This window comes from Mustelus asterias, chromosome 15 (assembly GCF_964213995.1).
Source record: "Mustelus asterias chromosome 15, sMusAst1.hap1.1, whole genome shotgun sequence".
NCBI lineage: Eukaryota > Metazoa > Chordata > Chondrichthyes > Carcharhiniformes > Triakidae > Mustelus > Mustelus asterias.
In genome coordinates this window covers 63,856,836-63,871,137 of record NC_135815.1, presented here as the reverse complement: position 1 = coordinate 63,871,137, position 14,302 = coordinate 63,856,836, and the positions used below count along the sequence as shown (strand labels likewise).

At 45.0% G+C, this 14,302-nt stretch overlaps 1 protein-coding gene across 3 annotated transcripts in view; it reads right to left on the bottom strand.

The window, feature by feature from the left end:
- Positions 1-14,302, bottom strand: part of ezrb (ezrin b) — a 297,539-nt gene that overhangs the window by 222,901 nt on the left and 60,336 nt on the right. The gene's annotated exons all lie outside the window — the stretch shown is intronic.

Genomic DNA, 14,302 nt, shown 5'->3' with positions numbered 1-14,302 from the left:
AGAGATCAAAAATCTGCAACTTGGTCTTCAGTATAGAACAAAGAAAATTACAGCACAGGAACAGGAAGGCTGCACCAACCATGCTGCCCGTCTGAACTAAAACCCTCTACCTTCCTGGGGACATCTCCCTCTATTCCCATCATATTCACGTATTTGTCCAGAATATAGTCAGCCTCCGAGAGATCAAAAATCTGTAACTTGGCCTTGAATATATTCAATTACATAGCCTCCACAGCTCCGTGGAAGGGAATTCCAAATGCCAACGACTCCTGAGAGGAGCATTTCATCCTCAGCTCCTGTCTCAATGGGAGTGCCCTAATTTTTGAACTTGTTCCCTAGTTTTATATTTCCCCACGAGGAGAAACATCCTCTCAGCATCTACACTGCCAAGTTGATCTGAATCTTCAGATCAACTTTCAATCTTCTAAGTACCAGTAAGTGAAAGCCCAACCTAGTCAACTTTTCCTCATAAGATGACCCTACATCCCAGGAATCAGCCCAGTGAACTTTCTCTGAACTGCTTGCAGTATACCATAGAATCAGTACAGTGCAGAAGGAGGCCATTCGGCCCATTGAGTCTGCACCGACCACAATCCCACCCAGGCCCCATTTTCGTAACCCCACATAGAATCATAGAGTCATAGAGGTTTACAGCATGGAAACAGGCCCTTCAGCCCAACTTGTCCATGCCGCCCTTTGTTTTTAAAGCCCCAAGTAATCCCAATTGCCCGCATTTGGCCCATATCCCTCTATATCCATCTTACCCATATACCTGTCCAAATGCTTTTTAAAAAGACAAAATTGTACCCGCCTCTACTATCATCTCTGGCAGCTTGTTCCAGACACTCACCACTCTCTGTGTGAAACAATTGCCCCTCTGGACGCTTTTGTATCTCTCCCCTCTCACCTTAAACCTATGCCTCTACCTTTAGACTCCTCTACCTTTGGGAAAAGATATTGACTATTGAGCTGATCTGAGCCCCTCATTATTTTACAGACCTCTAAAAGTTAACCCCTCAGCCTTCCAGAGAAAAAAGACTATCCAACCTCTCCTTATAACTCAAACCATCAAGTTCCAGTAGCATCCTAGTAAATCTCTTCTGCACTCTTTCTGGTTTAATAATACCCTTTCTATAATAGGGTGACCAGAACTGTACACAGTATTTACTCTGTTAATGCACTGACACTAGGGTCAATCAACCTAACATGGCCAATCAACCTAACCAGCACATCTTTGCACTGTGGGAGGAAACTGGAGCACCCGGAGGAAACCCATGCAGATACAGGAAGAACGTGCAAATTCCACACATATTGACCCGAGGCCGGAATTGAACTCGGGTCCCTGGCGCTGTGAGGCAGCAGTGCTAACCGTGCCACCTAATCTATGTCATATATGTATATCCCTCCCGAATCAAGGAGGACAAAACTGATCACTGTACTCCAGGCACAGTCTTACTAATGCCCTGCAGAGCTGTAGCAAGAATTCTCTACTGTTATACACCTTTCCCTGGTAACAAAAGTCAACATACAATTGCCTCTCTCATTATTTGCTGTACCTGCATGATAACATTTTCTGATTCATGTACTAGGACACCCAGATCCCACTGGACTGTAGCACTTTGCAATCTATTTAAATAATATCCTGTCTGCTAAAGTGGACATCATCACATTTTCCCACATTATACTCCTGCCATTTTGTGCCCACTCACTTACTAGAATTTGGCAAAGGGCCGGCTCCGGTGAAAACAAGGATGCAAATTTCACCGGCAATGCTGGCGTGATTTCTCATGGAACTTTGAGCCTCATTAACAATTTTTTCCCCCCACCATGATTCATGCTGTTCTCATGGCAGCCTCCCTGATATGGGCACTCCGGGTCAACTTAACCGCTTCAATCAGGGGGAGCTGCATATAAACGTCTCTCCAGCAATTACACCAGTTCCATCAGAAGGGATGGCTACCAGGAAGCCAGCATCTCATTTCTCGGTGGGAGCCCTGACCAGACTCTTGGATGGTGCGTGACAGAGGTGGGACGTCCTCAATCCACAGTCACAGATGTCCTTCCAGCAGGTGACCACCAATGCATGGGAACTGTGGCAGCTTTAGCGAGTGCCAGCTCACTACAGAAGAGGATGGGACAGCAGTGTTGTAAGATGATGAATAATCTTCACGCAGCCAGGGTAAGACTGACTTCTCCAATCTCACCCTGGACCCCCTCACACACCCCCAAATTGATCTCTCACCTAGCCACCTTGTGAGTTGCCAATACCTATCACAAGGCCCTCTTAAACACCCACTCCCCTAGCCAGTTCCCCCCCTTCCCCCATTCGTTGATATGCTCCTCACACTCCCGCTCAGGTCCCATGCATGTCACACTTCATCACCATCTGTGGGAATGAATCGCCTACACTCTCCCATCTGTCTCATTGCAGGACAAACTCTGCAATGAGGGCCATGAGTGGGCACAGTGTTGCAGAGTCATGCCAAAGCTCAGAACGCTCATGCCATTTGAGGAGTGAGCACTTGAGCTGGGGGGGGGAGGAGGGAGACCTTTTTCAGTAATGTATCCCACAAGACTCCAGCATCTGGGCTGCTGCTCCCGCAACAGCTCCGGGCCATCCTCCACCTCATCTGCACGGTGCTGGTCCTTGCCACATGCAGCACCATGTCAATGTCTCTGCTGCTGCTCTATCGCAATGAGTAAAAAAGCCAACTTAACTGGCTCCATGATTCTTCAGATCCATGCACTGAAAAGAGAACATCACTGTAAGCAATGAGGATTCCTGACAGAGCCCTGACCCTCATCCCTCAATATCTCTGGAACTTCCACCCAAGCACTCCCCACTCAGTACGTGCCTCTCCGCGATCCCACATTCCTTTCCCTCGAGACTACAGTCACATCCCCACATTGCTCCCTTTCAACTCCAAGGTGAAGCGCATGGATCCTGTAGAGTCAGTGGCATCTCTCCCCAAATCCCAACTCCCCACCCAAAATGCTGACATTACACAAAAGGGCAATTGAATAGATGCATGAGGCCAGTGTCTGCATCCTGACAGGGTGCCTCAAAGGTGACCCCTGTCATGACATTGGACGGAGTGAGTGGTGATGGACATACTATCATGTCTTCCATAAGAGGTACACATCAGTGTAATCTGTATTATATTGAAGCTTGTCTGAGCTTTGAATATCAATGCCTGGGGCCTCGGGTTTCAACTCTATTGGATCAAAACAAATAACCAAGTAAACTAAATCAAATAAACAGAGACACAAATTAAAAGAACAGCCCCTTAAAGGGATACTGCCTTAAACAAAAAACAAATCACAACTGAAACTTAAAACATCAAACCATCATTAAGAGGGTCAATAATGCACCTCAATCCCAGCAGTGCCCACCACTGAATCTCTACAGTGCAGGAGGCAGCAATTCGGCCCATCAAGTCCGCACCAAAACACAGACAGAGCATCTTACCCAGATCCTATCCACCATAAACCCACGTATTTACCTCGCTAATCACCTAAACATCTTGGGACACTAAGGGACATTTTACCATGCCCAATCCAACTAACCTACATATCTTTGGACTGTGGGAGGAAACCGGACCTCCTGAGGAAACCCACAAAGACACGAGGAGAATGTGCAAACTCCACACAGTCACTGAAAGCAAGAATTAAACCCAGGTCCCTGGTGATCATAGAATCATAGAAACCCTACAGTGCAGAAAGAGGCCACTCGGCCCATCGAGTCTGCACCAACCACAATCCCATCCAGGTCCTACCTCCATATCTACCCCCTAACCCACATATCTCAGGACATTAAGGGGCAATGTTAGCATGGCCAATCAACCTAACCTGCACATCTGATGTGAGTCACAGGCTCAAGGGTGAACTAGCTAGATAGATTCAGAACTGGCTTGTCCATAGGAGACAGAGGGTAGTGGTGGAAGGATGTTTATCTGAATGGAGCTCTGTAACTAGTGGTGTCCCGCAGGGATCAGTGCTGGGACCTCTGCTGTTTGTAATGTATATAAATGACTTGGAAGAAAACATAAGTGATCTAATTAGCAAGTTTGCGGATGACACTAAGATTGGTGGAGTTGCGGATAGTGATGAAGATCGTCAGAGAGTACAGCAGGATATACATAGGCTAGAAAATTGGGCAGAGAAATGGCAGATGGAATTTAATCCGGACAAATACGAGGTGATGCATTTTGATAGATCCAATTCAGTTGGGAGCTATAAAATAAATGGCAGAACCATAAAAGCACAGACACACAAAGATCCAGGAGTACAGAGATGTGCGGGGAAGATTTTTTTTACATAGAGGGTGGTGGGGGCCTAGATTGCACTGCCAAGTGAGGTGGCTGAGGCAGACACGTTAGCGACATTTAAGACTTGCCTAGATAGTCACATGAACAGACGGCGATACAGGCGGTTGGACTAGATAGGGCAATGTGATTGGCGCAGGCTTGCTGGGCTGAAGAGCCTGTTCCTGTGCTGTACAGTTCTTTGTTCGTTAGGTAGATTGGCCATTCTAAATAGCCCCAAGATGTGTAGGTTAGGGGGTTAGCCATGATAAATGCATGGGATTCTGGAGATCGGGCAGAGGGATGGGCTTTGGTGGGATGCTTAAATTGGTCGCATAATTCAAAATTGTGGGTAGGATTTATCACGTAACCCACTGCATGTTTTATTGGAGTGGAAGGCAGCTCACCATTGGCCAGCGGTGGGATCTTTCTGGTCCTGCCATTGTCAACGGGATTTTCTGTTGAATGCACCTCTCACTGCCATGAAACCCACAGCAGGAGTACAGCAACAGTGGGACCAGAAGATCGTGTATGAACAGCCGGTAAGCTCTGGCCAATGGCTAATGTTAGATGTGATTTTGCAATTAGACGGCACTTGATGAACAATCTAGTGTGCACTAAGCATTACATGAACAACAAATTTCAGAAGAAATGGTCTCAGATTTAAGATGAAAATAAGGAGTAATCTCTTCTCTCAGACAGTCATTAATTTTGGGATTCTCTACCATGGAGGCTACATCATTGAGTTAAACCAATTTACAAAGGAGCCAGGGTTACGAAGAGTAGGCAGGAAAGTGGGAAGTCAAGACCACAATAAGACCAGCCATAACCTTATTGAGTGGCAGAGTAGGTTCAATGGGCCAAATTACCTACTTCTATTTCTTATGACCTCATGTGACACACCATGGTAAACCAATTCAATAAGCAGGTCAAACCAAGAGGAAAGGGTAGCGACAGAGTCTCCTACCCTCAGTGACTTAGGGATTTGTCTACTCTGGCATGTGAAGACTTATTCTGGCAGACCGGACAGAGAAGACCAATCTAAGGTCCAATGGTCTTCAAGGTGGGTCAGCACCATTTTGTTGTATGTGTCGAGCTGGATGAGACACAAAAGTAGCTGCTGAGGAAATCCCAAGAGTCTCAAAAGAAAATTTTTAACCTTGGTCAGTGCTGTTTCAGGAAAGTCGAGGAACCACTGATATGACGTTTGCAGTTAGACAGCTCCAGGATCATGGACTTCTACACCATGTTTGTTGACCTGACTGAGGCCTTTGACACAGTCAGATCTGAGGGCCTCTGGTAGATAAAGAATAATTTTGGAAGACTCGAGAAATTCATTCACAGTTCCACGACGGCATGCTTGTTTAAGACCTGGATTTAACAAGTCTTCTGACCCATTTCCAGTCACCTATGGGACAGGGTTACTCTTGGGCCAACCATCTTCATTGTGTTTTTCGCCACAATGCCCTTTTAGGCCTTCCATAATGGTGATTCTAGCATCAAAATCAGATATTGCATTGAAGGAAAGCTGTTCAAAGATTACTCCTGGCATAGACCAATGTCTCCAAGGACAAACTTTGTGTTTTCCTGTTTGCCAATGACTGTGCAGTAGCTGCAGGTTCAGAGTTGGACATGCAATATAGCATGGACTCATTTTCCAATGCATAGAACAACTTCAGCCTTACTTCAGTTTTCTTCATGCTGATCGTACTATACTGTTCCAGCAAAGCTGAATCTCAAGCGCAAGGTTCCACCCTCCCCCCCCCAACATAGTCATCTATGTCATTTGTATAAATGACGATTAAGAGATCCCTGTGGTATGCCACTGGCTTCCAATCACTAAAGCAGCCTTCTGTCACCACCCTTTATTTCTTACAACTGAGCCAATTTTGATTGCGTTTTATCAAATTACCCTCTATCCCGTGTGCATTTGCCTTCTTTATAAGTCTCCCATGTCAAAGATTCTGCTGAAATCCATATAAACTGCAATGCCCTCATCTATACACCTGGTCACCTCCTCAAAAATTCAAGCAAATTTGTTAGACATGACCTCTCTCTGACAACGCTACGCCGACTATCTCTGATAAAGCTTTACCTGAAAGATAGATGCCCTCCTTCAGAATTTTCTGCAATAGTTTCCCTACCACTGACTTTGGACTCACTGGTCTATAGTTCCCTGGTTTATCTCTACAACCCTTCTTAAATTGCAGAACCACATTAGCTGTTCTCCAATCCTCTGGCACCTCTCCGTGGCTGGAGAGGAATTAAAAATTTGGGTCAGAGCGCCTGCAATCTCCTTCCTTGCCTCCCACAGCAGCCTGGGACACAATATAAGAGCAAGGAGGTAATATTGGAGCTTTATGAGGTAAGATTATGAGGGGTATGGACAAGGTGAACAGGAAGCAGCTGTTTCCCTTGGTTGTGCGATCATAGTTTTAGGGTAAGCGACAGGAGGTTCAGAGGGAATTTGAGAAAACATTTTTTTTCACTCAGTTATGGGCATCTGGAATGCACTGCCTGGGAAGGTAGTGAAGGCCGTAAATCTTACAACCTTTAAAAAGTATTTGGAAACAGCATAACACTCAAGGATCTGGGACAAGTGCTGGAAAATGGGATTAGTGCAACTTCAGTGGTAGCTATCGTCACTGCAGACTTGATGGACTGAAGGGCTTTTCTGCACTGTATGACGTTACTTTGTCCTTCTCTATGTCAATTTGCTCAAGAACTTTGCAGTCCCTCTCCCTGAATTCCATACCTCATCCTCATTCTCTGGATGAGGATGGATGTGAGTACCACTCTACCAATGTCCTCTGGCTCCACCCACAGATTGCCCCCTTGGTCCCGAATAGGCCAACTGGACCAGGGTGGTGGTGGATGGAAAATTTTCGGATTGGAGGCAGGTTGCTAGCGGACTGCCACAGGGATCAGTGCTTGGTCCTCTGCTATTTGTGATTTTTATTAATGGCTTAGAGGAGGGGGCTGAAGGGTGGATCAGTAAATTTGCTGATGACACCAAGATTGGTGGAGTAGTGGATGAGGTGGAGGGCTGTTGTCGACTGCAAAGAGACATAGATAGGATGCAAAGGTGGGCTGAAAAATGGCAGATGGAGTTTAACCCTGATAAATGTGAGGTGATTCATTTTGGTAGGACAAATTTAAATGTGGATTACAGGGTCAAAGGTAGGGTTCTGAAGACTGTGGAGGAACAGAGAGATCTTGGGGTCCATATCCACAGATCTCTAAAGGTTGCCACTCAAGTGGATAGAGCTGTGAAGAAGGCCTATAGTGTGTTAGCTTTTATTAACAGGGGGTTGGAGTTTAAGAGCCGTGGGGTTATGCTGTAACTGTACAGGACCTTGGTGAGACCACATTTGGAATATTGTGTGCAGTTCTGGTCACCTCACTATAAGAAGGATATGGAAGCGCTGGAAAGAGTGCAAAGGAGATTTACCAGGATGCTGCCTGGTTTGGAGGGTAGGTCTTATGAGGAAAGGTTGAGGGAGCTGGGCTGTTCTCTCTGTAGCGGAGGAGGCTGAGGGGAGACTTAATAGAGGTTTATAAAATGATAAAGGGGATAGATAGAGTGAACGTTCAAAGACTATTTCCTCGGGTGGATGGAGCTATTACAAGGGGGCATAACTATAGGGTTCGTGGTGGGAGATATAGGAAGGATATCAGAGGTAGGTTCTTTACGCAGAGAGTGGTTGGGGTGTGGAATGGTCTGCCTGCAGTGATAGTGGAGTCAGACACTTTAGGAACATTTAAGCGGTTATTGGATAGGCACATGAAGCACACCAGGATGATAGGGAGTGGGATAGCTTGATCTTGGTTTCAGATAAAGCTCGGCACAATATCGTGGGCCGAAGGGCCTGTTCTGTGCTGTACTGTTCTATGTTCTATGTTTATGCTTTATACAAATGCATCCAAAATCCCTTTACAAGTTTTCAATCATGGAGTATTTGTGGGAATAAAGAGAAAAGAATTAAAATAATAGCAAAATACTATGAATGCTGGCGATCTGAAATAAAAACAAAGTGTTAGATAAACTCAGCAAGTCTGGCAGCATCGGTGGAGAGAGAAACAGATTTAACATCGTGAGTCCAATATGATCTTCCTCGGAACTGCAAATCGAATCATTTCTTGTGTTGACATTGACAGAGCCAACCATGCTACATTTTGATCTCAATCTGATGAAGCTCGGCTTTATACTACAAAGCCCGTCACATTTGGTTTGTTTTGAAAATAAAATGTTTTAAATGGAGCAGTAGACACCATTTCAAACGGAGTTAAAACAGGTCATTGTATCACTCAAGGGTCCGTCCTTGCTTTTTCCACTACACAGAGCCTGAAAGAGAAGATTATTTTTTAAAAAGGATGAAGACATCAATTTAAATTATGTAATTGCTCTGGGAAATCTGTCTTCAGTACTAATTCAGAGATTAAACGTTTGCAAGGGATTTTGTCTTTGTTGCAAAGTGCTACCTTTCTGTCCAAATAGTTTCTCAAATTAAAATGTCATATTGAAGATGGGATTTGAAGGATGGTGAAATCATTTTTAATCTCATGGAGTTAGTCGATGAATTTGCTCCATCCTGATACATTCCCTTCCCAACTCATGGCTAGAGATGGCAAAAGTCAATAAGTACCACCTTTAATGTAGGAAACTACCCCAAAGTACTTATAGACATTGATGGATGAAGACAAAGAAGAGGATATTACAAGGGTGTCTAAAAATGGAATCAAAGATAAGGACTTCAAGAAAACTCTTAAGAAAGAGAGGGCAGTGGAAAGAATTCAAGACACTATAGACATGATGGTCAAAGGTATACCCCAATATAGATCTGACAAAAGGATTGCAGAACATTCAAGAGATCAGCGTCACAGGAAAACAGAATTTAGATAGTTGCAAATGGTTTACATCCCTTCATAACATCACCCATTCCGATATGTATGCTACAAAAGCACGTAAACTCAAAATTCTCATCTCGTTGTTTGAGACTTGTGGACCAGAAGCCATTGAAAATCAAAAAGTACAAGAGTGATTGATGAGCCAACCATTTTCATGATAGGACAGAGGCAGCAGAGTTTTGGGTGAGCCTTAAGTTTACAAAGTGTGCAGGGTGGGAGACTGGTCAGGACAGTTTTGGAACTGTCGAGTCTGGACATTACAAAGGCATGGATGCAAATTTTGGCAGCAGTTGAACAGCAATGTTATGGACACAGGAAAGTGTGGTCTTTGTGCTGACAGAGGAGGCAGAAGCTCTGCTTAAGGTCCAGTAGGCATTGAGAATGCAGTCTAGCTTGTACAGAGACAATGACTGGGCAAGGGAATGGAATTGGTGGCAAGCATATTAATTGTGACTGAATCAACCTTCCAGAGAAAACGAAGGACCATCAATGTTGAACAATGAGTCTCCTCTCACATGACCTGTTCTTTCACCACTAAATTAATGTATTATTAATAATAAATTGAATTAAAATAAATTAATACACAAGCATTAATGCCTATGTTTTAGTTGGGCCTCATTTAGAATATTGTGTGCAATTCTGGTCACCACACTACCAGAAGGATGTGGATGCTTTGGAGATGGTACAGAAGAGGTTTACCAGGATGTTGCCTGGTCTGGAGGGTATTAGCTATGAGGAGAGGTTAGATAAACTGTTTGTTCTCACTGGGATGGAGGTTGAGGGGTGACCTGATAGAGGTTTACAAGATTATGAGTGGCATGGACAGAGTAGATAGTCAGATGTTTTTTCCTAGGTAGAAAAGTGTAGTACTAGGGGACATAGGCTTAAGGTACGTGGGGAAAAGTGTAGAGGAGATGTGAGAGGCAAGTTTTTTTTTAGTAAGAAGTCTCACATCACCAGGTTAAAGTTATTTGGTAGCACAAGCCACAAGCTTTCAGAACACTGCCCCTTCATCAGGTGAGTGGGAGTTCTGTTCTCAAACAGGGCAGATATAGACACCAACTCAATTTACAAGATAATGGTTGGAATGCGAGTCTTTACAGGTAATCAAGTCTTAAAGGTACAGACAATGTGAGTGGAGAGAGGGTTAAGCACAGGTTAAAGAGATGTGTATTGTCTCCAGCCAGGACAGTTAGTGAGATTTTGCAAGCCCAGGCAAGTCGTGGGGGTTACAGATAGTGTGACATGAACCCAAGATCCCGGTTGAGGCCGTCCTCGTGTGTGCGGAACTTGGCTATCAGTTTCTGCTCAACGATTCTGCGTTGTCGTGTGTCGTGAAGGCCGCCTTGGAGAACGCTTACCCGAAGATCAAAGGCTGAATGCCCGTGACTGCTGAAGTGTTCCCCAACAGGAAGAGAACACTCCTGCCTAGTGATTGTCGAGCAGTGTTCATTCATCTGTTGTCATAGCGTCTGCATGGTCTCCCCAATGTACCATGCCTCGGGACATTCTTTCCTGCAGCGTATCAGGTAGACAATGTTGGCCGAGTTGCAAGTGTATGTACCGTGTATCTGGTGGATACTGTTCTCACGCGAGATGATCCGGCACGTCTTGCAGAGGTTGCTGTGGCAGGATTGTGTGGTGTCGTGGTCACTGTTCTCCTGAAGGTTGGGTAGTTTGCTGCGGACAATGGTCTGTTTGAAGGCAAGAAGTGGGGTTGTGGGGATGACCTTGGCGAGATGTTCGTCTTCATCGATGACATGTTGAAGGCTCCGGAGAAGATGTTGTAGCTTCTTCGCACCGGGGAAGTACTGGATGACGAAGGGTACCATGTCCGTTGCATCTCGTGTTTGTCTTCTGAGGAAGTCGGTGCGGTTTTTCGCTGTGGTGCATCGGAACTGTCGATCGATGAGTCGAGCGCCATATCCTGTTCTTATGAGGGCATCTTTCAGCGTCTGGAGGTGTCTGTTGCGATCCTCCTCATCTGAGCAGATCCGAAAGCTTGTGGCTTGTGCTACCAAATAAACCTGTTGGACTTCAACCTGGTGTTGTGAGACGTCTTACTGTGCTTACCCCAGTCCAACGCCGGCATCTCCACATCAAGTTTTTTTTTTACACAGAGGGTGGTGAATGTCTGGAATGCACTGCCCAGGGAGGTGGTGGGAGCAGGTACATTATTGGCATTTAAGGGGCAACTAGACGAATACATGAATAGGATGGGAATGGAAGGGTACGGACTCCATAAGTGCATACGGTTTTAAAGCAGGCATCATGATTGGTGCAGGCTTGGAGGGCCAAAGGGCCTGTTCCTGTGCTATATTTCTCTTTGTTCACACACTGAGAAATGCATTAACCTGCTCATAGCCAGCCTCTTCCTTTTAAAAACTTCTTCAACAAATATGAAGTCCCTCATTTTATCTTCAGGTAATAGGAGGACATTTACAAATGAGATCAGGCAGAGTCAATATGGCTTTGTGAAAGGAAAATCATGTTTAAGAACATTGAACAAAAAAAAAAATTACAGCACAGGAACAAGCCCTTCAACCCTCTAAGCCTGCACCGACCAGGCTGCCCGACTGAACTAAAGCCCCCTACCTACCCTCCCGGGGACCATCCCTCCATTCCCATCCTATTTATGTATTTGTCCAGACGCCCCTTAAAAGACACCATCGTATCTGCTTCCACTACCTCCCCCGGCAGCTAGTTCCAGGCACCCACCACCCTCTGTGTAAAAAATTTCCTCGTTCATCTTCTCTAAACATTATGCCTTAAATCAATGCCCCCTAGTAATTGACTCTTCCACCCTGGGAAAAAGCTTCTGATTATCCATTCTGTCCATGCCCCTCATAATCTTATAGACTTCCATCAGGTCGCCCCTCAACCTCCGTCGTTCCAGTGAGAACAAACCAAGTTTCTCCAACCTCTCCTCATAGCTAATGCCCTTCATACCAGGCAACATCCTGGTAAATCTTTTCTGTACTCTCTCCAAAGCCTCCACATCCTTCTGGTAGTGTGGCGACCAGAATTGAACACTATATTCCAAGTGCGGCCTAACTAAGGTTCTATAAAGCTGCAACATGACTTGCCAATTTTTAAACTCAATACCCCGGCCGATGAAGGCGAGCATGCCGTATGCCTTCTTGACTACCTTCTCCACCTGCATTGCCACTTTCAGTGACCTGTGTACCTGTACACCCAGATCTCTCTGCCCATCAATATTCTTAAGGGTTCTGCCATTTACTGTATATTTCCTATCTGTATTAGACCTTCCAAAATGCATTACCTCACATTTGTCAGAAAGCTTCTGATCCCCACAAGTATGGGAAGCTCTTTCTTTCACCAGCATTTTATAAATCAAGGAATATATTAAGGTTGGATTCCTGCAAGTGGTAAAGTGCCAAAAATAAAATTGTCATTTCTCTCAAAGCAAGACTCTACATTATTCTACCTTGACCAGTCTGCTACACAATTGTATTTCCACAGTGCAAACAACCAAATTACTAGATTGAATAACTATAATTAACCTGCCCTTTGCCTATCAATACTCTTAAGGGTTCTGCTATTTACTGTATATTTCCTATCTGTATTAGATCTTCCAAAATACATTACCTCACATTTGTCCAGATTAAACTCCATCTGCCATCTCACCATCCAAGTCTCCAACTGATCAATATCCTGACTGCTATCCACAAATTCAGTAAGAAGTCTCACAACACCAGGTTAAAGTCCAACAGGTTTATTTGGTAACAAATACCTAAGCTTTCGGAGCGCTGCTCCTTCGTCAGATGGAGTGGAAATGTGCTCTCAAACAGTGAAGGAGCAGCGCTCCGAAAGCTTATGGTATTTGCTACCAAATAAACCTGTTGGACTTTAACCTGGTGTTGTGAGACTTCTTACTGTGCTTACCCCAGTCCAACACCGGCATCTCCACATCATGGCTCCACAAATTCACCAACCTTTATGTCATCCGCAAATGTACTAATCAAACCGGTTACATTTTCCTCCAAATCATTTATATATATTACAAACAGCAAAGGTCCCAGCATTCCTTTTTATTGACTACAGCTCAGCTTTCAACACTATTATTCCCATGAAACCCATCTCTGAACTCCGTGACCTGGGCCTGGGCACATCCCGCTGTGACTGGATCCTGAACTTCCTAACTCTCAGACCACAATCAGTAAGGATAGGCAACAACATCTTGATGCGCGTTACCAAACACGAGGCGAGATGCTCGGGAAATAAAGGCTTTTATTTACTGTAATGAAGCAGCCAATAATTATATACACGATCCCAGACTGAAGGGGTCCCAGCCAGAGCAGGGACTTTTATACCTCTCCCAGGAGGCGGAGCCCGACTGGGATGTACCACAACACTACAGTACAAAGGTGTAACAACCCCACCCTAACCCCAACAGCAACAAGTAGCACAACCCAACAGTAACATATGTACATCCTTGTAGTACTGGCCAGACCCTGGCTCAGTACTATCCAGTGGGAACCAACGATGGTTCACCACACATCTCCTCCACGATCATCCTCAACACCAGTGCCCCACAAGGCTGTGTTCTCAGCCCCCTACTGTACTCCTTATGCACCTATGACTGTGCAGTCAAATTCCCCTCCAATTTGATTTTCAAGTTTGCTGACGACATCACCGCAGTGGGTCAGATCTCAAACAATGACGAGACAGAGTACAGGAATGAGATAGAGAATCTGGTGAACTGGTGCGGCAACAATAATCTCTCCCTCAATGTCAACAAAACGAAGGAGATTGTCATTGACTTCAGGAAGCATAAAGGAGAACATGCCCCTGTCTACATCAATGGGGACAAAAGTAGAAAGGGTCGAGAGCTTCAAGGTTTTAGGTATCCAGATCACCAACAACCTGTCCTGGTACCTCCATGCAGACACTATAGTTAAGAAAGCCCACCAACGCCTCTACTTTCTCAGAAGACTAAGAAAATTTGGCATGTCAGCTATGACTCTCACCAACTTTCACAGATGCACCATAGAAAGCATTCTTTCTGGTTGTATCACAGCTTGGTATGGCTCCTGCTCTGCCCAAGACCGCAAGGAACTACAAACGGT